The sequence below is a fragment of the Coffea arabica genome, chromosome 1e (assembly GCF_036785885.1).
Source record: "Coffea arabica cultivar ET-39 chromosome 1e, Coffea Arabica ET-39 HiFi, whole genome shotgun sequence".
In the NCBI taxonomy this organism is placed as follows: domain Eukaryota; kingdom Viridiplantae; phylum Streptophyta; class Magnoliopsida; order Gentianales; family Rubiaceae; genus Coffea; species Coffea arabica.
The window spans coordinates 29,344,433-29,370,912 of NC_092311.1; positions in this window are offsets into that span (position 1 = coordinate 29,344,433).

Here is a 26,480-nt window from a genome sequence, read left to right on the forward strand (position 1 = left end):
TTTTTTACAAAGAGAAACAGATGCCATCTTCCAACCAGAGTTACAAGTTGGCCTTGGTTTAGAAAGAGCATTACTTCAACAATATATAATGCGAGTATTTTTTTTTATTATTATTACTACAGTTACATTGAAGCAATATCATTGCCTCATGGCAACATTATTTCAAAATATAAGCATCTTTTTTTTTTGTGGTTTGGGAGATTCAATTGCCGTTATTTTGTTGTGGATTTGCGCTTGAGTGTTTTATATTGCGCTCTAGGAAAGGAGAAATCAAATGTCTTTTAGATCTTGTTCTCGTTTTATTTAGATTTTATAAAACCTGATTATAGAAAGAGATTATAGAGAATTATCAATGAAAACATTAAAAAAATTAATTATTCAAAATAAGAACCCATAATTGGTTACAATTATTGAATTTCTTAATTCACTTGATCTAAATGTAAATTCCTTATAAAATTCTTCGTATATTTGTTAACAAAGCAACTAGAAAACACTAGTAAATATAAGAAGATATATTCATACATTCTTCGTATATTTAATAAAAATATGCCAGGAAAAAAAATGGTTTTTTGTAAATTTGAGGAAGGCTGAGATTATCTACAATTTCCTACTAGTCTAATTATTTTAACAATTTTGTGTTTCTTCTCCATTTCTGGCATTTCTGAACATGTTCTTCCTCAAAAGTGTGCTGACATTTTTGTGTTAAGGCCCGTTTTGGTATGGATCCCGGTCCAAATGCTCCACCCAATGTGATATGGCGTCAAACGATTTTTCATCCTTGGACTAGAACTAGGGAGAATGCCCACGCAATGTGCGGGAATGGGGTGCCTATGGGTACAATTATATTGTAACTTTTTGTATAATTATAAAAATGAAGTAATTAAAATCAAAGCTATAAAAAAAAAGGGAAAAGAAACTCGTTTGAAGCTCAGTAGAACGAAACGTAGAATACCCCTAAAAATCAGAGCCAAAGAGCTAAAAGAAAGAACAGACAGGTCAGTGTTGTGGAGATGAGCCAAAAAAATTTTTGGAAAAAAAAAAAAAAAAAGAACAGATGGGGTTGATCAATAGATAAAGCCAAGATTAAGATTTAGGGGTAATTTCAGAAACCTCCCCTGAGATTTTTGACAATTTCATTCACCTCCCTTCAGGTTTAAATAATTACACTAACCTCCCTTCATGCAGTAAAATGACTATAATCTCCTTTACTTATAGATAATTCCTTCAAAAAAAAAAATCCCCTACAACTATAACTAGTCTTTCATTCTAAATCAATGACTGTCACACAAAACAAACTCTTACTTTCTCTCTCTCCAACTCGCTGTCCTACCTTATTTCTCCTACATCTCATAATCCACTCTTTTTTCACAACCGCCATCTATACAACCATCCAATATATCCTGAATCCTCATTATTATGGAAATCCTCACTTTTTGTTTTCTTTTCTTTTTTTTGTAAGTATTATTGAATTGAAATTGTCAAAAATGAAGATGAAAAGGGTGGTGGTGATACAAAGTACAAACAAGAAAATAAAAGTGATAGCTAAAAAAGGAACATGGGTTGAGGAAGGTTACACTATTATACCAATTGTGCAAAAAAAAAAAATTTGGGATATAAAAACTGCAATCAAAATTGCTTGAAGATATGGGATGTGATCTCTACTGTTGCTTTTGGTTGCTTAGTATTGATATTTTTGGTGGGTTAGATTATTTTGATATCAACAAGGTTGCAACCATTTGGATTGAATTTGGATAGTGACATTGATCAATTCAATGCTGAATTTAGGCCAAAAAAGGTTGAGGCTAAAAATTAGTTTGAATGCAAACTTTAATTGTCATAGTTTATTTGCACGAGAAGTTTTGGGACGGCAAATGTGGGTTGTCAAATTTGTGAAAATATAGGGATTAATTTGAAGTGGCTTATTGAGTTCGTTACAGCGATGATTATATCGTTTGCAATAGTTGTAACGCGGAAGAAATTCATAAGTGAGTTTTTCCCTCTTCTAACTAACAAAGGGGTTTAGGATTTTTTTAGGACAAATTTAGCATATTGAGTCTATATTGTTACTCAAATACTAATAATAGGGGAGGTAGGTGTGATTTTCTAAACTAGAGGGGATACAATAGTTAGAAACCTCAAGGAATGTTATTGAAATTACCCCTAAGATTTATATACCTTATTCTCAATAATTCTAGCCAAGACTTGCAAGTTTTCTTTTTAGAATAATGAAAAATTTTGTGTCTAATACTCCGAGATTAATAACTTCAAAGTGATCAAGCGGCAAGAATAAGCATTTTTCAACATCATAATAAATACAATTGTAAACAATCCGAACTAAACCAATACATATTGATATCCTTCAAACATCAAAGTGAAGGTTCCTAACACATTAGCTATTAAGCTGCATAATCTAGCTATTAGCTGAACATATAATAGCCCAAGTAAATCTCATTCAAATGGCAAAGAATTTAAAAGCAAACTAGTGGGGTTGGCTTTAGGAAGAATTCTTAAGATTCTCTCTACCGTCAGCTTCACGATTCCTGTTTGGATATGGTAGTTTAAAGTGACAAAGGTGAAAGGAGGGAAGTGAGTATTAAAAAAAATAAAAGAATAATACTTTAAAAGCGAAAACAAGTCCTAGTGTTTACAAAAATATGACTAAAAAACTTAAGCAAATTAAAAACTTAAGAAAATTAAAATATAAGCAGCAAGGTCCCGTTTTGAAAATAACTTCAACCTATTTCAGATAAAAAGAGTAAAAAAACAACAACTTCATGAGTTAAACTGCGGAATTTTAAATGACAAGCAAATTACTCAAACCGTACCCAATTAAGGAACAAATGAAGTAGGAAGTTGCAAAAAACTCAATCTTGTAAATTTTAAAACACAAAAATAATCCAAGAAACCGATTGAAAGAACTCATCTCAACTCAATAGAGAAGTCATATCTATCTATCCCAAACATACCAAAATAGTCAATTCTGAGAAACAAAATACATATAATAGCAGTAATCAAAGCGAAAAGAAAAACAAAATAAGAAGAAAGTTCAATCATTTGAATGGGTGAATAACCACTGGAAACCCAATTTGTGTTTGCATAAACATGGGCAAAATAATAATTTCAGCACCCCATATGCAGCAAATTTGTCACATAAATATACGAAAATTACAGGTCCACTCCCTTAGAGGCAGACGAAAATCAGACAACAAGTGCAAACTCAAGTTCTTTTTATATGGTATAAGGAAATTCTCATATTGTTGGGAATTGTATTAAATTACACCACAGACTAAAGGTGTCAAAATAGGTGACTTGGACGGGTTTGAGTTAGTTAAAATGGATAATGGGTATAAGTAAGTCAACTCATTTATACCCATTAATTAGATGAGTATAAATGGATAAGTCAAAAAATGAATTGGGTAACCCAATTACCCATTTATAACCTATTTATTTTAACTTTTTATAAATTCATTTAAATTGATTTTTGCAAACTAAGTTATCAATTTATACCACCCTTTGCATCCATCATTAGTTTTAAATATTTACTTATAATACTCAATAAGCCTAATTACCAATTTTTTTCCATTCATAATCTATGTCGCAAAATTACATACTATTTAATAATTGAATAATAAGAAAATAAAAATTTAAACTAAGTATTATAAAAGTTAACATAAAAACTTAATCCAAAAATTTTGAACCCCTAGCACTTTTTTTCGTGTGTAAATTTAAAATTTCATTTTGAAAAAGTAGGAAAAGAGGCTTAAACTTGTCATAAATTAATAATGTTGAAAAATGAGCAAATTAACAAACTAAGAGAAAATAAAATGATAAGATAAAACCAACAAATAATAATAATAATGAAACAAAAGTAGTTAACATCATGATAAAATGAAGAATCTGAAAAAAAAAATGGGTGGGGGAAGATAATTCTAAATGGGTTAATTGAATTTGATGGGTTACCCAATAACGCCTATGGGTATTATTAGGTAACAAATTTATACCCATATAAAAAAACTTAAACTACCCATATTCATCTATTCATGGGCGGGTATAAGTAAATTTAGTTAAATAGGTTTATTTGCCACATATACCACAGACCTTCAAAACTCTAAAAAACTTGGCATAAAAAATGATCTTCTCACTTTCAAGAAAATTCTCAAATCAATTTTGTCCAAATGTAGAGCACAATTTTGACATATGTACAAGTCGGGCGAATAAATCAAGAACTTCTGTTTGGATAGAATATTATTTAAAATATTATTTGGAATAATTACTGTAGCATTTTTTGTGATGTGATATATGTGAAATAAAAAAGTGATTGAAAATATAAAAATATGGGTTTAGAACTGTATTTATGATGGAAGCAACATATTATTTAAATTTAGCTATCGAAATACACTAAAAAATACGACAATGCTATGAATTTGGATGTCACTAACTTCTTCCAAGGAATTAGACCTTGGTCTTACCCACAATTTTGACCACTAAACACATATATAGCGTAGCTAGGCACAATAATATGGCCTGATTTGGACTGTTAATTTTAATGAAAAGTGATATTTGCATTCTTATATTAACTTCCGATGCTCCAATCCACTCATTTAACGAAATATTACAAGGGAGCGCAAAAAGCTAATTTAGGAGTATGAATGATCACCCCCAAGCCCCAAATAAAACCAGTTCTAGAGGCCTAGATTAGATAGTTGTGGCCCATTTTGGCCCATTAAATGGTTTCGGCGATTAAATTTGTGACTAAGAAAATCCTTATCTGTTTTTGCAAGGCTAGTTTTGGACCCAAATCCAATTAGTAATCACTGGATTTGGATCTGGATAGGAAATATCTTATTTGTTAAACCAGTTTACAATGAGAAATTTTTAATAATTTAATCTTCTATTTTTAATCAAGCTTTAATAATAAAACATTAACAACACAATGTGAAAAAAAAGCAATTATTTATTCATATTACATTTAATTTTTTTTTCAATGGAAGGCAAATGAATTAATAACAACGTATAATACAAACATGGTTTTCCAAAAAAAAAAAAACATGTTTTTCATTTTTTTACGCATTTATATTAAATGAATCCAGGTACAAAACAAATTGAAACAAGTAAATTCATGTACAATTCATTTTAAAAGGTATATTAATACGATTAGGGTTGAATCCGGAATGGATCTCGAGATTCGAATTGAGATTAATGAACCGGATTTGGCTCGATCTATTAAAAGGCCAAGATCCACTACCCTCCAGGCTTAAAATTTTCCAACTTCGGATGGCAGAAACCTCCAATTGTCTACATTTTCTCATGTAGTCATGTTACAATTAGTCAGAATAGTTTTGCTTTGATTATTATTATCTTCTGACAACAAAAAAGAATAGCTTTTATTTTACTGCATTTCTCTTTATTGTTTGAAAACAATAATCAAAACTGCATTTACATGCCAATTTTAGTCTACCATCTTCTACTAAAAAAAAATGAAATTGAACAATGATCGAAAAGGTGTTAGTTTAATGGTTGAGTTTGAGGTTCTGGATCTTAATTCACAGTCCTCCTCCCTTTCATCGTTTTTAAATTTCCACCATTCCCTTATTAGGAGGGAAAAAAAAAAGAACTATCGCAATTTTGCTTTAGGACGTGTTTGGGGTTGCAGTGACATATTAAAAAACACTTAATTAGTAGAATTTTTTATTAAAGTACTTATTAAGTGTTTAATCATATTGTTTGGGGGTATACCTGCATAATTAGTTTTCTATTTGATAATGTGTAATTTTGGATTTCGAAAACAAATTTAATCTATTCATTTAGTTAAAAATTTATAATAAAATTGTTAAAGTTAATTTTTTATTTTTGAAGAGCAAAAATTGCTCTAAAAGCTAATTATGAACTTATGTCAAAAGTGCTTACTGACTAAATGTTTTACTCATACCAGAAATGTCACTCACTAAACACACTCACCAAGCACGTTAAAAGTGGCCCCCGCGTGAATGGTCCAGCGGTAGCACCTCCCACCGGTGACCAATAGGTCCCAAGTTCGAGTCTCTGCTCTGCTAGATTCCTCCGCGCACATATCGTGTTTGGGCCGCAGGGGATTAGTCGGGCCCCGTAAGGATTGACCCGGACACTCCTGTGTAAACAAAAAAAAAAAAAAAACACGTTAAAAGTGATTTTGTCTTTTAAAAATACTTTTTAACAAAAATGTCACAACCCCAAGTCGGGCCTCATTTTGCTTTGTACAAAAATACTATTTTAATAAAAGTATCGCAGCCCAAATTGGATCTTATTTTCCTTTGTTGGGTGTACAAATGCAGCGCAGCCCCAAATTGAACAATATAAAAGGAGCAAATTTCATACGCGTCCAGATTCAATGAACCGGGACCCATACAAAATTCCCGGAAACAAATCTAATCCAGGATTTATCGGTCAAAGGTCAAACGATGAAGACCTACGTCTGTCTACTGATGCACTGGTTCCCACGCGCTAGTAAGCGTTGATTAAATGTAATTAAATGTTTTAATAATAATCAATAATCTAATGTTGATTAATTAAAAAAGTTAACATGTTTAATACAAATCCACCTAGTTTAATGTATAATTGCCGGACCCGTTCTGCGCGCTGGCCAATTGGAATAGAGGCTCCGTTCTGATCTCCTCGTTCTCCTTATAATAATGTAGGATGTGATACTTGTCATGTTTTTGAAATTATTGTGTTTTTTCTACAATTTTTTTTTTCTAGATTATGAGAAAAAGAAAGGAAGTATTTCCTTAATCTCATTGATGGTGATTGTATTAACACGAAATTTGCAGACAATATGTCAACTTGTCAATTGATGAGCATTATACGCTATGCTAGGACATTTAAAAATGACTTGAAACGTTGATGGAAGTAAATATCTAACTAGAATTAGCATGGGTTAATATTTCAAATAAAAATAGTTAAATTACTTTTGTTAAAAAATGTTATTCGTAAAAGAAAAGCCAAAAGTTCAAGATGATGTTGATTTTGGTGTAATTTTTTAAAATCAAAATGTGTTATTTTGAATAAAAACAAGGAAAAGATCCATACTCATGGACTTGAAAGAAACTATGAAATTGCCTAAAAATTGTGTTTAATTGTCATATATTTTTACGGCTTTTTCATAAAATTTTGTCCCATTTTAGAAAAATCTTTTTTTGTTATATCGTACCCTAAGAATTTTGTATATTTTTAAACCACCTATGATTGCATGAATAAAAAAAAATAAAAATAAAAATCTAATTCCAGTTGCATTATTGAACAACATTTGATTTCAAATAATTACATCTTCAGTAAAAAGATTAAAAATTACAAAAAATTAAAGGAAAAAAATACACAAATAAGGTCCAAGAATATACATAGCAAACACATACATCACTTTTATCCTCCTTATTCCCTTCTCTACCACATCTTCTACCTTGTAACTGCATCCATTCTACTACTTTGCCTTTTATTTTTGCCACACTCCCTTCATCTTGTAGACTCACCTCCTTCATGCTCTCTTCTCGATGCTATCCTCGTTCATTTGCTATCTTTTTCTTACCTAGAAGACCTACTTTTCCTTACTCATGCAATCTTTTCCCTACTCGCACCTTGCAAGCTGCACATACTCTCTCCCCTATGGGGAGACGGGAGTTATGGCAGGGTATGGAGTCGGTTCATAGTCGAATGTTGGGTCCATGGATGATGGCAAGCGATTTTAATGTCATAAACAATGCCCAAGAGCGATCTAGAGGGCTCATCCTAATTCTCGGAATATGGAGCAATTTAACAAAATGATTTTTAATTGTGGTTTGGTTGATGTGGATTTTGATGGTCGGGCATTTACTTGGACAAATGATGTGGTTTGGCAGCGATTGGACATAGCTTTAATAAATGCTGCTTGGTCGAATTTATTTATCACTACAAAGGTCTCCCACTTGATGCGTGGGCGCTCTAATCATGCCCCGTTTTTAGTTAAGTGTGGCAATTCTTTCTATAGAGCTTCATCATTTCGATTTTTTAATGTTTGGAAGAAGCGCCCGAATTTTTTGACAATGGTTCAACAGGCATGGCAATTTTCGGTTAATGCTGGTGGTATCGTGGGATTTCATTGGAAACTAATGAATACTAAACATGCTCTATGACATTAGAACAAGCAAGTCTTTGGCGAAATCTTTCAAGCAGTCAAGGAAGCCAAGGAATTGTTATGTAACAGGGAGGAGGATTTTGATTTGAGGCATCATGAGCTGGCTAAATTGAGATTGGGGGAAACTCGAGTAATTCATGCAAGGGTGCTGGCTATGGAATGTGAGTTTTAGAGGTAGAAATCAGCTTTTCAATGGATTCAAGCGGGTGATACGAACACCAAATATTTTCATTCAGTTGTTAAGCAGTGGAGGAGCATGAACTTCATCTCGAGCATTAAGGATGGGACGGGCCACTAGGTAGAGGAGGAAAATGGTGTTAAAGCTTCGGCTACTCAGTGCTTTCATAATCTGTTCACGTCGGAACGGCAGGATAGATTGACCCCTCATTTGGACTTCTCGCTTCCAAGATTGAGTCAGGATGACAATGATCAGTTATAGAGCCTACCTACATTGGAAGAGCTCAAGGATGTGGTGTTTTTGCTGTCTCCTGAGAGTGCACTTGGACAGGATGGTTTTGGTGCAGGTTTTTATTAGGAATGTTGGCAGATTATTGGGGAAGATTTGTTGGATGTTGTTCATGATTTTTTCAAAGGGATGCAACAACCTAGAGGATTTTTGAGTGCAACCATTTTTCTTATTCCAAAAGCTCCAAGGACGTCTCAATGCAAGGAATTTAGGCTAATTAGTCTCTGCAATTTTAGTTCGAAGGTGATCTCCAAAATTTTGTCAATTCGTCTTAATTCTCCGCATCCGAAATTGATTTCACCATAGCAGATAGGATTTGTTCAAGATAGGGGAATCACAGATAATATCCTGTTAGTGCAAGAGCAGGCTCTTGATTTGGATAGGAGGTTGGGGCATCCGAATTTAATGTTGAAATTTGACATGGAGAAAGCGTATGATAGAGTTGAATGGAATTTTCTCATCTTTATGCTTCGTTAATTTGGCCATCAGGAGTGGATAGTGGATCTTATGTTCAGAAACTTATCGAATAATTGGTTTACTGTGTTAATCAATGGGTCGCCAGGGGGGTTTTTTTAAGACTTCCAGAGGTTTTCGTCAGGGTGATCGCCTGTGACAGCCCCACCTTCGCCTAGAACGTACCCCAAGGGTTAGTGGACCGTCTGCCCAACTCTCGTCAGGACTCACTCACTCACATTAACTTCAAAGATAACAATAACTGCAAAGTAAGCATAAAATTCCCCAAGAAATATTACACCCATCCAACTTCACAAAACATTCATACTTAGGTGCACAACTAAACGAATCAAAATACAAGTAATTCGATCACCTCACCAAATATAAATATGATGGCAATTCCTTAAAATGAGGACTACTGTGACGACTCCACCTCCCCCTAGGGCGTACCCAAGGGTTTGATGGACCGCCTGCCCAACTTTCGTCAGGACTCACTCACTCACTCAACTCTCAAGGTTAATCATTCAGGCCTCCAAAATAACATTTAAGTTCTACAATTCAACCAAAATGTAAACTTATTTACAAACCCAAAAGTCAAACGTATGATACAACATCAAATATCAAAATATATCCTATCAACCAAAAAGCATAAGTACAAGAGGGTTACACACTCTAGTTCACATTCAATTGCTTAGGACCTCTATTCCTGTAAGGAAAACAAAAACTAAAGGAATGAGCTAAAAGCCCAGTGAGATTCCTAAACAAGCAATCAGGTAGGGAAATCATGGAAACATTACATTTAACAATTTGCATACTTTGCACAGTAATATCCAGTCATTCAAGAAATAAACACTCAATCATTGGAATGATACGTGTTCACTTGGAACTATTCATTAAAGTTATTCATTCATTCATTCGCCAACCATTTTTCTTATCCCTCCGACATTAGAAAACGTTTACAAGTGAAAACTCCTTCACTTCATTCATTGATATCATTGCATTGAATTCACTGGCCAGTCCTCCACCAGACTTCGTGGTAATACTCGAGTATACCAAATATTATCCCAAGGTCACCAGCCGCCCGACTGAGTCCGCTTTTGGCTCGAGTCGACTGGCAACGAAGGGCAAGGGTCCAGTTTAGCCAAAAGACTTATATTCATACACAAGTAGCATTCAATCATTTAATCATTGAAAATTTCACATTCACTTAGGTCGAGTGCGATAAAGTACACACTTGCCTATCGAAAATTCATTTAACAATCATTGAAAAACATTTAACATTCAAGCAAACATTCACAACAATTCATATAGTCATTGGAAGTACAACATGCAAAGAACACTCACCAGTTTAAGCAAAATAACGTCAAAAGTTTCCTTCCGGATTATACCCTTGATCACCGACAAACCTTAAGAATAACCAAGAGAAAATATTATAGTTCAACTATTCAAAGTTTAGGTGAACCAAAGAAAATGCGAGTAACTATTAGTACAAAGGTGCAAATATGGTTTTGGAGTAAAAAGAGAACATTTAGACTCAAGGGACATGAGTAACCAAGAATTTCCTCATTCCAATCATAAACCAAACTCAAAATGGTTTAACAACTCCAACTTAAAGTTGGAAATGAAAGTAACGACAGTTTTAGGAAAACAGAATTTTTTCAGTTTTGCGCGATGCTATTTGAAAAATCATATCTCAATCTTTTTAAGTCCAAAATTTATAAACTTTATACCATTAGAAAATAGATTTAAAGAGTTACAATTTCTCAGAAGACACCTTTGCAAGATTCTGTCCACAAGTCAGTCAAAATTCAATCTCAAGTGGCTGCTTTATCTAATAGAAAGACAGAACAGGAATGGAAATTCAGTCAAATTTGGAAAATCACATTTATTCATAGGAATTAAGGAAAATTCTAAAATTTTCACGGTAGAAATTGCTCTGAATCTAGTTTTAAACGCAGTAAGTAGAACTCAATTTGGATTTTTTCACACCAAGATATGACAGATTTCCCAAGACTGATTAGAATCTCCTGCGGGAAAAAATTTCAGCAGCACTTCCTTTGTATTTATCATTTTTTCCAACCATTTCAAGGCTACACTTTCACCACAAGACAGCCCCAATCAAGTTCACAAGATATAGGATACATAAAGTATTTATTTTAACCACAAAACTAGCTATAACCAACATATACCTAAGCTGGAAATTAACCAAACCCTAGCAACAACTTCACCAAACCTTAGCAAAACCATGAAATTACCATAAACATGCTTCCTTCAACTTCAATCATAACATATCTTGCATAAATCTCAAGAAACAAGTAAAAAGAGATGTTTTCTAGAAATTTTACCTCAAAACCCCTAGATAACAAGCACCTCAAGAGCTTTCTTCCCCAAGTAACTCCACCAAAAGCTTCCCTCCAAGCTTAACTCAAGATTATTCGGCATGGATTAGGGTTAGTGTTTGGATTTTTCACAAATCAAGCAAGGAAATCAAGATGAAATTTGGAAATTTTTCTCTCTTCCTTTCCTCTCTAAGGTTTGGCCTTCATGGAGCAAGAAAGTGATGGTTTTTCTTCAATTTTTCCAAGATAAATACAAAGACTAATCTTGGTTAACATTTGGTTTAATGGTTGACAAGTGTTACCCAACTATTTTGTCTTTCTTTTCTTTTTTCCTTAGTGAATAATGGTGGCTAACTTAAGGGTTAATTTACAGGAAATTAAATGAAATAAAAACAAGGAGATTAGGGTAAGAAAGTATTGGTCAAGCGGTGTACTCAACCGGTAACAAATGGCGCATGTCGGTTCAAGCCTATTTCCCTTAACTCCCTTGTACTTTTGTTTTAACTTATGATTCACTAACTTATTACTAGTACTTCCAATCATACACTTCCTCTTACCTAATACTCACTCTTATCCACCAAATTTGGTGCACACACCTCACCAATCGATCACACTACCAAAATGCACCAAAACCCTAATTGACTCTAACTTTAAAAGTAAAAGTAAAACTCTTGACTCAACTAATGAAATCACCATAAAATTTAGGGCTAGTAAATAGTTAAATAGTCAAAGTAAAGATATATAGAAGGAAATATAAATTAATTTTTCAAAAATGGGAGGAAATTCTAAAGGAATTTTCAGGTCCTCACAACTACAACTTTTAAGCTCACTATTCTTTGGATGCCAAATCAATAGCACTGTAATTCTTCAAAATAACATGTACATGCTACAAATCATTCGAATATACAAGCCAAAAGGGTAAGAACTTGAATAACTAGTACTATAATACAGTACCGGCCAAATACAAGTTTAAAATTTCTAATACAACCAGTACTATTCTTTCTCTCTCATCCGGCACCCTGTTAAGAAAAATAAATAAAGAGATGAGATAGAAACTCAGCGAAGTTCCAAGAAAACATGCAGTCAAATTAGTAAAATATCTTTCATATATCTCAAAATCTTAGAACGAAAATCGCAAACAGTTACAAAAAATGTCATGGACTGTTCACACATTCAGATAAGCACTTTAACACCAGCAAGAAAAGGATATGGTACTAATATGATGGCTTCCACCAGATTCTAGGTAGAGCATCCAGGATTCAAACGTTGATACAACTGATATGGAGCTCCTGCCAGATTTCAAGCGTAGCACTTAGTCCCGTATAGTGTTTCACTTGCAGTCAATTTCGCAGTAACATCTTCCAAGTTTGTTGACACTCCATCAACATTTGAAATATAGTAGCAAGTCCAGTAGAACACCGCTTATCTCCAATCTCCGTCCACCGATCAATCCTTTACCGGGCCCCAACACCAAGATAACAGAAATGGTAACAGAGGTGGTAATATTCGAGTATACCGATTTCAAAGGACGCATCTAATGGAGTAAGCAGTAAACAGAGGAGAAACAATAAACAGTGATACGTACCTATGGTTCGCCAATTTACTCGACCAAGTCCTTGTCGGCCTGATTCGAACAACTAACCAATAGGGGTTTAGGATCCCAAGCAGATATCAAGTCATGCACATTCACATCAATACACTTGTAAACAAGATATCAAGAACTCAGTTAAGTTAGGTTGAGTGCGATAAAGTACACATTGCCTGAACGGTAATAAGCTAGTTCAAGCAACAAGTCATTTTTGAACCACAAGTAGCATGGAACATGCAGTTGAAACACTCACCAGTTCAAAGCAGAGCAACGATAACATTCGTCTCTGAGTGGGTCTCGTATTTACCGTTAAACCCTAAGAGCAACCAAGGTAAAAGATATTTATAGTCCAACTATCCAAAACTTAGGTGAACGAAGTTCACATTTTAGACTCAACTATGGGCCATACACCTATCCAAGTTGGACTCTCAAAACACAAGGGTTCAAAGATAAATTTGGAAGTGCAATTCAAGGAAAATCCAAGTACATACTAGGGCAATGATTTAAATATAGTTTTGGATTGAAAGGAAAGCATTTGGACCCAAAAACATGTGAAGCCAAAGAGTTCCACATTTCATTTCATTACTGGAAATTTTCAGCAGCAAAACAGTGAAGAAACCAAGGTAGTTCACCTCCTTAAAATTTTATATTTACTCCAATTCAACACACCATTGTAGTTCAAGGTTTTAGCAAATGAAATGAGCAAGATTGAGTCCAAAAGACCACCAAACCAAAAGACTTTAAGGCTAAAAGACAGAAGGGTATACTGCTGCCCTACCTACCAGAAATTTCAGTAATGAAACAAGCACAATCCTGAGGTTTTCACCTTCCAAAATTCATAGTTTTCACTCAAGTTCAACACACAAAAGTTTTAACTAGTGTTTGGAACAAGATTTGGCCTCTTAAAACATAAAATTCAAAGACAACTTGAAAGTGCCAATCGAAGAATATCCAAGTGCAATTTAGGCTATAATTCAAGTAAGTTATTAGTGTGAAAAGAAAACATTTAGACTCAAAAGATGTAAAAGACGAAAAGAGGAAAATTAGATATTTATAACTCATGAAACTTAGCAAAATATACTTAAGATATACGCACAACTTTTAGAAGAAAAACAACGAACCTTGAGTTTAAAGTTGGACAAATGAAACTAGAAAGCATGCCAGAAGAAATCATTACTTTTCCTCTTATTTTACACATGGTTTTGTCAAAAGTTTAGCTTATACACCACCATCAAAGTGAACTCAAACAATCACATATAACCTAAGTCCAAACCAACCCAAAATCACCCCTCTAACATCACTTATTTCACAAGAAAGGAAGTAATAAAAATTTAGCAGCACTTCCCCTTATTTTCTTAACTTTTTCATCCAAACTCAACACCTATAATCATATCAATCCAACCTCTATCACAATCACAAGTTATAGGCTATAAAGTACACTTGTTTAAAGCCACAAAACCATCTAAAATAGCCAATTTATCTAGCCCAAAATCAACCACAACAAAGCTGAAATTTGAAATCCTAAGCTGAAATTTCTTATAATCAAGCCAAAATAACATATAAAAGTTAGAAAATTCACATGGCAAAACTATTAGATCATAGCCAAACTCAAACCATCATGTCAATGCTGAAATTTCTCACTTAAAAATGAAAATTTCCAACCACCACTTAAACCAGGAAATTTTCCATGAAAAATACCAAAATCAAGCCATAAATCTACTCATATGCAAGTAATAAAAGAGAAGATGGTTTCGTGATGTAGTTACCTTGAAACCCTAAGAAAATATGGAAACCAAGAGCTTCTCTCTCCAAAATCTCTTCACCAAAGCCCTTAATCCTTCCTAAAGGTCAACTTTTATGGAATAGATTGCAAGCTTATGGTGAAAATTCAAGGATTTAAGCAAGAATTGAAGGTTGAAGATGAAGTCTCTCTCTCTCTCTCTCTCTCTTTTCCTCTCATGAAATTCGGCCAATGGAAGAAGATGAAGGGTTGTTTTTTGGTCAATTTTTCATTTAATTAAAGACTGGAATGGTGTGACGTCTCCACATCTCCTTAGGGCAAACCCTAGAGTATCAGTGGGACGTCTGCCCAACTCTCGTCAGGACTCACACTCGTTCGAGCTTAATAAAGAACCGCAAGTCAACAATTGACTTAGAATTGAGAAACACTTCAAATAGATAAGTCCAAAAACTTCCAAGACTACCATTTACAATTACAATCCAAAATACGCAAGTGTAGACACCAAATTTTTAAATAATTTGTATGTTGCATCTAATTCATGATTTTTGTTTTAGATTGTCTGCATTTTAGTTGTTACCTTTTTTATTTGTCTTTTATTTGCTAATTATTTGTCATATTAATTTTGTTCACGTTTTAGTTTTAGTTTTAGTTTTAAGTTTTAACGTAAAATTTGTGAAAAAAAAAAAGAAAAAAAAGAGGAAATTGATGAAAAATGGAAAATTGTGCTTTGTTGATTTTAGTTTATTTAGTTTCTATCCAATGTTAATTAAATTTTTTTTTTGTTGTTTTTGTTGTTATTATCAGTTTTATTTAATTAATTTCAAAAAAAAAATCAAAAAATCAAAAAATCACAATTCCATTTCTGCCGGATCACATTTCCTTTCCCCTCTAAAACACTCAACCTCCTCCATCCGCTACTCATCTTCATTTCAGCCCCCAACTCCACTCACAATACAAAAACATATACATTCCACCAACCACACATTCCACTAGATACCATTTCCAATTCACCACAATATCAGACTTCCATTTTTCATTTTGCTGCCGTGAGCTGTGAGGGAGCGGCTTCCTTGGAGTTAACGACCGAGAGAGAGAGCCGAGCCTTTGGTTTCCTTTCTTTCTGTCCGTAAACTAGAGAGGGAAGAGAGAGACCTGCGGTTCATTCCTCCTTCCATCCGTGAGTTGGTGAAGGCTGAGAACCAAATTTCCTTAATCCAGCCGCAAGCCAGAGCAAGGGAGAGAGAGAGAGCTAGCGGTCTGCAATTTCTGGACAGCCGAGAGTGGAGGTTTGTTGCAGCTGCTAGTCGTGTGTATTAAGCTTCAAGCTGAGGTAATTTCTGGACTTAGATGAGTTGTTTATGGGTTGATGAAGCTGTTTATAAGCATGCATGTGGGGTTGTACGGTTGGATGATGAACTAAGTTACAAAAAAATCTGATTTTGAAGGAATTGGAACTGTCCGATTGCTTGAGCTGGAAATTTCAGCTTTAACTTACTAAGTTGTGATGATCTGAGCTTAATTGTATGTTTAGCTAATTAATAGCTGGATGATTGAGCCTTGCATGAGGTTAATCAACCTTGTTTAAGCAAGAAAATTGAAGGATTATAAAACCTGGTTGCATGCATGTCAACCGAGAGAAGTTTGGATGAATTTCTGGTTAAATGGTGATTTTTGATGACATTTGAACTTGATTTTGGACCCAATCTGATAGATAGCTCTTTATTTGGTGTTGCATGTGATCTTTATGGCTAGGAATTCGGTTGCATGGCTGGAAAATTTTATTGGAAGTTGCTGGATTGCTAAACCAATTTTCCAGCTTAGCCGATGGAGCTGTTTTGAAAATTGTATGGTATTTTAGTACGAAATCTACCGGAAAGCATTTGATCCTCACTTGGTTGTGTGTTTAGCTAACTAAATACTGGATGATTAATTAGCTGTGTGTAAACCAGAGATTTGAATGAAACCAAAAAGCTGCTGCATGCATGTCATCCATAACTAGTTGAACAAATTCTGGAATTTTGGATACATTTTGTTGGTGACCGACCCTGTTTTGAACTGGAATTGATAATGACTTCATTTATTAGTCTTGCATGTTAGTTTGGGTACATAATTTAGTGTTTCAGCCGAGGAAATTCGGTTTAAAGATGGACTAAAGCTGCTGGAATTTTTCCAGTGTAGCCGAGTGAAGAAGAAAAGAATTTTCCAGTTTGCTTTTGCGAATTCTGGGTTCTTATTCATGTTTGGATGTCGAATTCCTGCGTTTTGATTGCTAGAATAGAGTTTGATGCTTGCTTGGAGCTTGGTCCCCCCTGTTTGACATGAAACCCAGAAATCTGTAAAAGTTCATGAATGCTCTTTTGATTTCCTTTGTACATAATCTGGTTTGGAAATCCTGGAGGGGTGCATAAGGATGGTTTTAGATGATGAGATGTATAAAGTTTGTTTTGGCTTGAAAAGACTGCTGTTTGTTTGAATTTTGTTACCTGCTGCTATCTTGAAAATAAGTTGTAAAATTTCCAGCAGAAATCTAATCTTATGGCCCTTCTCTGCCCAGATTTTCCTTCCCCTTGCATGATATCTTGAGAATGAGTTTGAAACACTGAATGAGAGCTTGGAGATCAGACTTTGTTGCTAGCTATTTGTCATATAATGTTGCAGCAAATCATGGAAACAAAAACATAGCAAACTTCTCTTTTAGTTGTAGGAGCTCATTTTCTTTGTAAGCTCGCATGAAACTTTTCTAGCAATTGTATTATTTAGAGGTGTTCAGCCATGTTTTTGTTTGGAGTTGTTTCAAAGCTGTGATATGAATCTTGTGTGCTGAGATCACATGAAGTTGCAGAGGCTTACGGATGAAAAATTTCAACACAAATGGTAGAAGGAAAATCACTTCAGTTTTGCCGAATCATGTTGTATGTTTTTTTTTTTTCAGATTTTTGCACTAGATCTTGCTAAGTTTCCTGTTTATTCGAATGGTGATAACTATGAAGTGGGTTAGTCTTAATTTGTGATGTTGGGATTAGGTGTTTGGGTCTAGAAACATTTGAGTTACGATTGAATGCTTGCTGGAAAAATAAATGATCAGGTTGTCGAATTGTTTTTGCATGCATTTTCCAGAATCTTGTATGATGTCTTCCCAAGTTTTTCTGGTCATTTGAATTGTGGTCACTAGGTAGTTTGTTGCTGGGTTTAGAGTCGTGATGCTGGGCTAAAAAGTATTTGATCAAGGTTGTGCATTTGAATCAAAAATCTGGTTCGCATGAATAGAAAGCTGCGGCTGGAAATTGCAGCAAACTTGGAAAACAAAAGGAAGCATGTTTCGTTTTTTTTGTTGCAGAAGTCTAAGCTTTTACGTGGCTGCATGTTTTTGCATGAAAGTAATTTCTGAATTTAGCATTTTGCTCCCTCTAGTCTCTAGTAATGTTACAAAGGCCCAATTACATTCCATTCTCTTACAATTGAGTCATGGAGTAAGTGCAATTTGAACCATTTCTTGGTTCTTTCTTTACTTTTGGCCCCTTGAAGTTCCTAAAATGTTTAAATTGGGTTTGAGTGCTTTGTTAATATTTGCAATTTGGTCCTTGGAAACTTTATTTTTTCAATTTCATTGCTTGTTTGCTTCAATTAACCTCCATGCTTTGTTTAATTTGCACTTAAATCATGATTTTAAGGTCTTTATGACCAAGTGAGTTGTGTTTGCATATTTTGGTTTTTATGACCAAGTGAGTTTGTGTTTGCATATTTTTAAGTTTTAATTATTTCTCAAATAAATTGGTCCCTTGACCTTTTCTTTTATTTTGGAGGATTAATAAGTGATTCCTTTCATTTGGACACCATTCCAAGGGGGCGGTATAATTTCTTTTATCCTCTTGCATCTCCTACGTGATCCAACGTGTTAAGTGAATTGCATGTCTACTTTGCTTTCTTAGCCTTTCCTTGATTCCTTTTATTTATGTCATTTACTTTTGCTTTTTACTTAAGTTATTCTTTATGGGGTATGTGTACACCTCTTGGCTTGTAATAGATAGGGCTTGGAGGAGCATTCAATGAAGACCTATCGAAGACGTGTGCCTAGCTAGCAAATGTAATAGTTAGGGCTTTAATTGTCTTATGTGTCTTGCATGCTTAGTTGTTACGTGTTAATTTGCTTTATTAGGGCCTTGCATCTAGTCGAGCATGCTAAGTGTTATGTGCTATGTGTTTACGAGTGTTTGGCATGTCTACTCGCTTTCCATGGCCATGAAAGAATGTGATGAATGAATGAACGTTTCCACTAGTCCAACGCTAGTCGGAATTCATAGAATGGGCTAGTCCAATGCTAGACTCTTAGGAATTTCCCCTCGTTAGTACATGTTTGCATGTTCATTACATGTCATGCATTTTTCTTAGTTTTATCATTTCGCATGCCCCTCTAATCCCTTCCCTCTCAATTTAGGTTTTGCATTTCATGCTAGTTTATAGGGGTTCATTTGCTTGAGAATCCCCTTAAATATGGGATATAGACGAGTGTGGCTTTTTATAAGCCTTAGCACGCTTGTATTCCCTCTATAAAAGGGCAAATTGAGTCACGATTTAGGTCTCCCCGTACCCAATATGCATGAATTCCCTAGGCTCATGCATTTTTAAATCCACTCTACCATTTTATACCCTCATCACACTTTCATTTTTCCTCCCATTTTGCACACGAGCACCTTTGTGTTTCTTCACTTGCACACGAACACTTTTATCATCACTTGCACACATGCACTTCATATTATCATTTCACATACCGTACCTTGCCCACTCACGTGCACATTTTCCTTTACATTTTTATTGTTTATTATTACTTTTTCAAACTCATGTCCTCACATTGCATACATGCATTCCATTCATTTGCATCCCACTCGCATTATTCGTGACTTCTTCAAAGGATCGTTATTGGGCTTCACAATTAATGTGATTGGTACCACTCAACCTTTGAAGAGAAATTTCCCCCAATACCCCTAGGTCTAGGGTTTGCATTCATGTAGTGCATCCAAATGTAATAAATTCTTTGGTTAAAACAAGAAAATCTTTGATTAAATCATGCAACTAGCCTTGGCTAGGTCAAAGGGGTGCCTTGGATTTTATCCTTGCCTTCCCCTTTGTCAAATGTGACTCCCGAACCTTTTTCTTTGGTTTACGTAGATTAGGAGTCGTTTAAAAAGGGTTTCTCACTACTTTTTCCTATTTTTTTTTAAAATACATTTTTTAGGTGACTTGGTACACCTTAACTCATTACCAAGTGGCGACTCCGTATTTAGTTTTAAAAACCCTTTTTAAACTATAATTTTGGGTCAAATCGTCGCATTCTCAAACCCCCATTTAGACCCATTTTTCTTTTAAATCACAATTCATTTTCCAATCACAAATTGAATCGAAAAATACATTTTAAACCATTTATTCATTTTATCAAAAAATGGGGCGCGACAGCAAGTATAGCAAAATTTTCAATATCATGCAAAAGATGTACTATCTTTAATCAAAAGCCGCTAGTCTAGAATCTCCAACTTCCACCTCCAAAGCCTGTTAAGGAAAACAACTTGGGGTGAGTTAACGCTCAGCGAAGCCAAGAAAAATTAAGCAAGCAAGTAAGTAATACCAATTAATCAAATAGCATACTTGAAAGTGAGTTTAACATGAATTTTCATTGAAGTGTACAAGTAGGAAATAAACACAAGTGGAAGGATACAAGAGCTCTCAGGAGCTATTTGCACGTCTCGACCAATTCAAGCCATTTGGGGTTGACTCTCCGTCAACTCAAGAAGCAACATGACCGTAGCGCTCCACTTATTTCCTCCATCCAATATAACACCCACTCAGATCCGGAACCAAACAAGTATGAGGTGGCGATACTATTCGAGTATGCCAAGCGAGATCTCAAAAGATCAAACTATAATATTTTTCAAGGTTCACCAAAGTTCTCGACCAAACCCTTGCCGACTTGAGCTACGAGGTTAGCCAATGGGTTGGGGCGTCCCCACAAGTATAATTGGTCGATGAGATAATGCTTCAATCGACTTAGAATTGTTCATAGCACTGAGTTGGTATGAGAGGCACCTCCAACCCGAATAAGGTGTGGTACATGTTGTCGCTCAGAGAATCGATCATAGCATTGAGTCGGTATGAGAGGCACCTCCCACCCAAATAAGGTGTGTTACATGCTACCACCTAGTACTCACGAGTTAAAACATGTTTGAATATAAATGCAAGTTATACACATTCATTTTTCAAGTAACGAGCATTCAAAAGGGAGAGAACAAGGGCGATAAAGTACACCTCTCGGCAAGATCACAAGAATATCATAGCACTTGTACAATATTGTACAATTTCAATCATAGTAACATGAAACATGCACTTGACACTCACCAAAAGTGAAGGGCAAGGCAATAACAAAAGCAAGAGGTCAGACAAGCTCCTCGGCGTCCACGTGACCACCTGAGAAATGCACAATCACTGTTACCTAGGTGTTCAACCAAGGATAATAAGAAAAATATCCTCTTGCTACCCACGCTCGAAAGTTACATGTTCAAGTCGAAGTAAAAAAGACCTTCTCATTTAATCATTGAAATAATACTCAAGAAGAACTCAAAAGTTGCTTTCAAGTCAAGCCGTTGCAAGAAATCTCGATTCCAAAAAGGAAAGTACCATACTTGATTTTGGCACGAAAATCGAGAAAAGGGAAGATGGTTTTCATATCTCAAAACTTCTAATTCTATGCCCAAGTTTTAGAATATAAAGGAGCGTTCATGTTGTCTAATCTTATGGAGTCAAAATCCATCAAAACGCTACTTATTTTCATAGTAAATATTGTGGCTAAAAGTTTCAAATTTAAATATGAAACTAGTGAAATCCCTTAAGAATTACTCTAGTTAAAACGCTCCATTTTATGGTTCATTTTCATGAAATCTAAGGGCATAAGACTAGAAGGTGAAATCCATTTCCCATGTACGAAATGAAATGCAAATAACCAAGAAAGTTAGGCTTGAAACCTAGAAAATGTTTCCAAATGACTTTGGAGTTTTGTCACTTTACAAGGAAAAATTCAATTTTGACAACATTTTTTGAAAAATCATAACTTGGGTTCCATAAGTCCAAAATTGGCAAATCTTATACCGTTTAAAAATAGACTCAATGAACTAAAACTCTCTAAAAGACACTTTTTCCAGATTCGAATATGAAATTAGTCAAATCTTAGCTCCAAATCACTGTTTCAGTAAGAACAGAACAAAACAATCTTGCATTTTCAGTGAAATTTGAAAATTTGGCAAAATTTATAGAAATAGAATCAGCCCTTGAAATTTATACCACGGAAAAAAATCCAAGTTTAGTTTTAAACGCAGCAAACAGAACTCAATTTGGATCTTTCTAAACCAAGACATAACAATTTCATAAAAGTTGATTTTTGAAACCTGGATCACGAATTTTCAACTTTGGAACACTTGACATAGTTTGTAAATCAGGCCATAACTAAGGCTACACAAATAAAAAATTAGCATGGTTTATAGCATTGAAAACTATATTCAAAATTCTAAAATTCATTAAAAGAAACTGTCTTCAAATTTGTTTTGTAAGATGAGTGAAAACGAGCTACAAACTGAAGTTGTGTATCGGTTAAAACAGTGAAGAAAAACAATCAACTTTGCCGGCTCACTGTGGCTCATAGGAAACAAACTAGCAGGTGCATTTTATACAGTTTCATATACCGCAAACGGCACTTGATTTCAACTCCTGTACAAAAAATTATGGCCTATTGAGTGTGTACTGTATGACGGCACTGATCAGAAATTTTTCAGGTTTGCTTCCTCACTTTAACCTAACTTTAACTCAACCAAATGAAATGCTTTTTGGGAGATAATTTACACACATTTACACCAACACATAACAAGCATTTTGGCATCAAAATAACCACAAAATTTGAAATTAAAATGAGGAAAATGAACCAGAAAAAATCGGACAGCTTGCTCCACTTTCTCTTCAAATTTTCTCTTCAAATTTTACACCCAAAACCAAGTTACAAATCACTAAACAACAACCAAACAAACAATAATTTCTCAAGGCCACTACCTAAGAATCCACCTCAAGACATCTACCTAAAGTCAAGGTTCATGAAATCCATCAACAACCCAAGTTTAACTTAGTTAAAAACTAACTAAACTAACTAAGATATGAAAGAAAAATAAGAGCTTTGAGGGGTTTTACCTTCTTCCAAGAGTAGTGAGCAAAACTACAATGAAACAAGTTCTAAACCACCAAGTATCTTCCTCCTCCAAATCTCCTTCTAAGCTTGAGTGATGATCCAAGAAGATTGTAAGGCCCGAAGACAACTTAAGAGGGGGTGAATTAGGTTGATTAAGAAACTAATCAAGTTATGGACACTTTCTGCTCAATATGAAATTTATCCTCTTTTCTAAGTGATCACACAATGAATCAATCAATGAATGAACAATATCACTTGAGAGAAGTAGAAGAGATAAGCAATTTAAGAATCACAACATAACAATAAGTAAATAAGAAGGGAAGAATTGCAAACCAATTGACTACCAAACTCCTCTTGAACTTGTAGACCAATTCAAATAAGGTTCTTTAAATTGATGAAATACAACCAATCTTATGTACAAAGAAAAGTTCACTTCCTCCTCGCCTCAATCTCCACTTGGTCAAGTTAGGAAGTTTTACTATCTCTCAGGACAACTCTCACAGAATTACACTATTGAAGTATTCACTCACAAATGAAAAGCTTACAACGAACTTCACACCACCAAGACTACAAATCTTCCTTGAAAAGTATTTTCTCACTAAAATCACTCTAGATCTTTTGTATCTTCAGTGTACAAAAGTTATTTGAAGTTTCTGACCATGCTCTATTTATAGGAGACCAAAAAAGTGTTTTATTAATGCTTCCAACGGATAAAAAGTAGCTGAAAAATCAACTAGCCATTGGGAGTATCGGACGTCCGGTACATCCGAAGCATACGTCCGACAGCAGGCAATGAGTTTGAAAAATCTTCTTCAATTCTATCGGACGTCCAGTGCTTGCGTCCGAAAGCAGACGATGCATTAGAAGGAATATCTCAATTCTATCGAATGTCCGGTATTGTCTTTGTGAGTGTCTGACAGTTTTCATTGAGTTTGAAGGATCTTATCGGACGTTCGATACTTGCGTTCGATCGAGGTCAGTGAGATAGGGGGAATGTCTTATTTCCTTTGGACGTCCGGTGATGGAGTTCTTCATACGTCCGAAGTTGCGCAATGATTATCGGACGTCCGATCCAGTTTTCACGAGCGTCCGACAGCTTTCAGCACTCTTTGTATCTTTCAATTGTACTTAATTTTTGAACCTGATTTGTTTCATTGCTGAAAACATCTTTGATGAGATATTAGTACTATCCATTTGTTTTGTAAATATCAAAAGACAGGGATCAATAGCAACATTCTTCCCCTTTTTGATGATGACAAAACAATGGATGGAAGGAAGGAAAATGAGTAGAAACTCCCCCTTACTCATAGCATCCAAAACCATTAAGTACCATCATATAATATTATCAAATGAACTCCCCCTTACTCATAACATCCCAAACCAGCATCCATTTTGTAATTTCTCCCCCTTTTTGTCATCATAAAAGTAGAGAGTAATTGCCATAAAAAAACAGTAGTAGCAACCATTATCGGCCAATAATAGAAGAATAACATCAAAATATATCAAAAATTATTAATGAACATCAATGAGACAAATATTTATATCAACCAACATTCATTAGTTATTCAAAAACTATCAAAGGAAACTTAGTTTAGAATATCAGAAATATCAAAAGCATTACAGAATACTTATTGCGATCATACCTCTGTATCAATTTTCGTACCTTCTTGAATTTGAAGCACTCGGAGTCCAAGGAAGAAATTCAAATTCCTATCATACTCATCTCAAAATCATTTAGCATAATAGTGAAAAAAAATTCTTGCACAAACACTCATTAATAGCACCAAAGATAATATCATTTACATATATATGTACAAATAGAAGATCATTTAAACATTGTTTAGAAAAAAGAGTGGTATCTACAATACCCCTTTTAAAAACATTCTCAACCAAGAGATTTGGGTCTTTGAGAGTTAGCATCATGTCTAACTATCCACATGCATTTCATGCCTCTTCTCATGTTTTTCCTCACATAGCAATTACTTTTCATGTGACCTTTTTTACAACAAAAATTACACATAACCAAAGAGTTATTTGCAAAATCAGGTTTAATAAATCTTACAAAATCATTTGCACCATAATTTAATTTTTTTTCATGAGTGCCAAAATGAGTTTTTGTTCCATTTCCTTGAAAACAATTTTATTTTTTATGTTGGAGCAATTCATTTAAATTATTCATTCTTCTTTTCAAATTACCTTGCTTCTTTTTTAACATTTCACAAAGTCTTGCTTTTCTATCAAACTTATTTTGTAAATCAATCTCATTTTTTTTCAAGAAATCATTTTCAATTTTCAGCTTCTTGTTTTCTTGAAAAAGACGTGTATTGTCCTGAAAAAGAAAACTAATTTTGTGTTTCAATTCCTTGTTTCTAACATAAGATTCTTTCAAACTATCATGCAATTTTTTAATGAAAGATTCAAGATCATCATCAGTTTCATCATCACTATCAAATTGAGAATTACAAGTTGTTACCTCATTATCTCCAATGGCCATGAAAGCCAATTGAGCAGATTCTTTTTCCTCTTCAATTTCACCATCGGAATTGTACTCATTCTATGTGAATTGGAAGTTGTTGAATCTTGGTTTTCTTTCAGCTGTCCTCTTCTTCATTGGACACTCACTCATGTAGTGTCCAAATTGGCCGCATTCATAGCATTTGTCACCTTATTTTTTGTTGGTCTCATACTTTCCTTTGTTTCTTGCATTGTTGAATTGATTAGAATTTGAATTGCTAGGTCCTCCTCTTCTAAATCTCCTTTTGTTGAGGATCCTCTTGAAACTTTTGTGATGAGAGCAAGATCACTGTCATCAACTTCCACATCTTCTCCATTCAAGGAGGTCGACTCATCTTCATCTTGAGTTGCTTTTACAGTAATGTTCCTTCTTACCTTTGCATCTTCTTTCTCTTGTACCTTAGTCTTAAGTTTCAGCTCATAAGAGGTCAGAGAATTAATAAGTGATTCAATAGGCATAGTATTCAAATTTTTAGCCTCCTCAATAGCAGTCACTTTATTTTCTCAATCTTTAGACAAGGCATTCAAGATTTTTCTATTTTTCTCACCTAGAGAGTATTTCTTTTCCAACACTTCTAAATTTTTAATGAGATCATTGAATCTAAAATACATTTGATCAATATTTTCATGAGGTTCCATCTTAAACGACTCATATTTAGTAACTAAGATAGATTTCTTTTGTTCTCTAACATTCTCACTACTTTCATGAATTTCTTTTAGTTTGTCCCAAATTTTTTTAACTGACTTGCAATGCTTGACTCTAATAGATTCATTTGAGTCTAAAGCACTATATAACACATTCATGACTTTTACATTTAAAGTGAGATGAGTTCTATCAACTGCAATCAATTCATTTCTAGTTTTTGGTCTTCATCTATGAGTAATATCATCTACTATAGAGGCATTATATGAACCTTCATTAATAATAAATCACAATTCAATATCAATAGATTGCAAGAAGATAATCATTCTTTCTTTCCAACTCACATAATTCGACCCATTAAACATAGATGGTCTA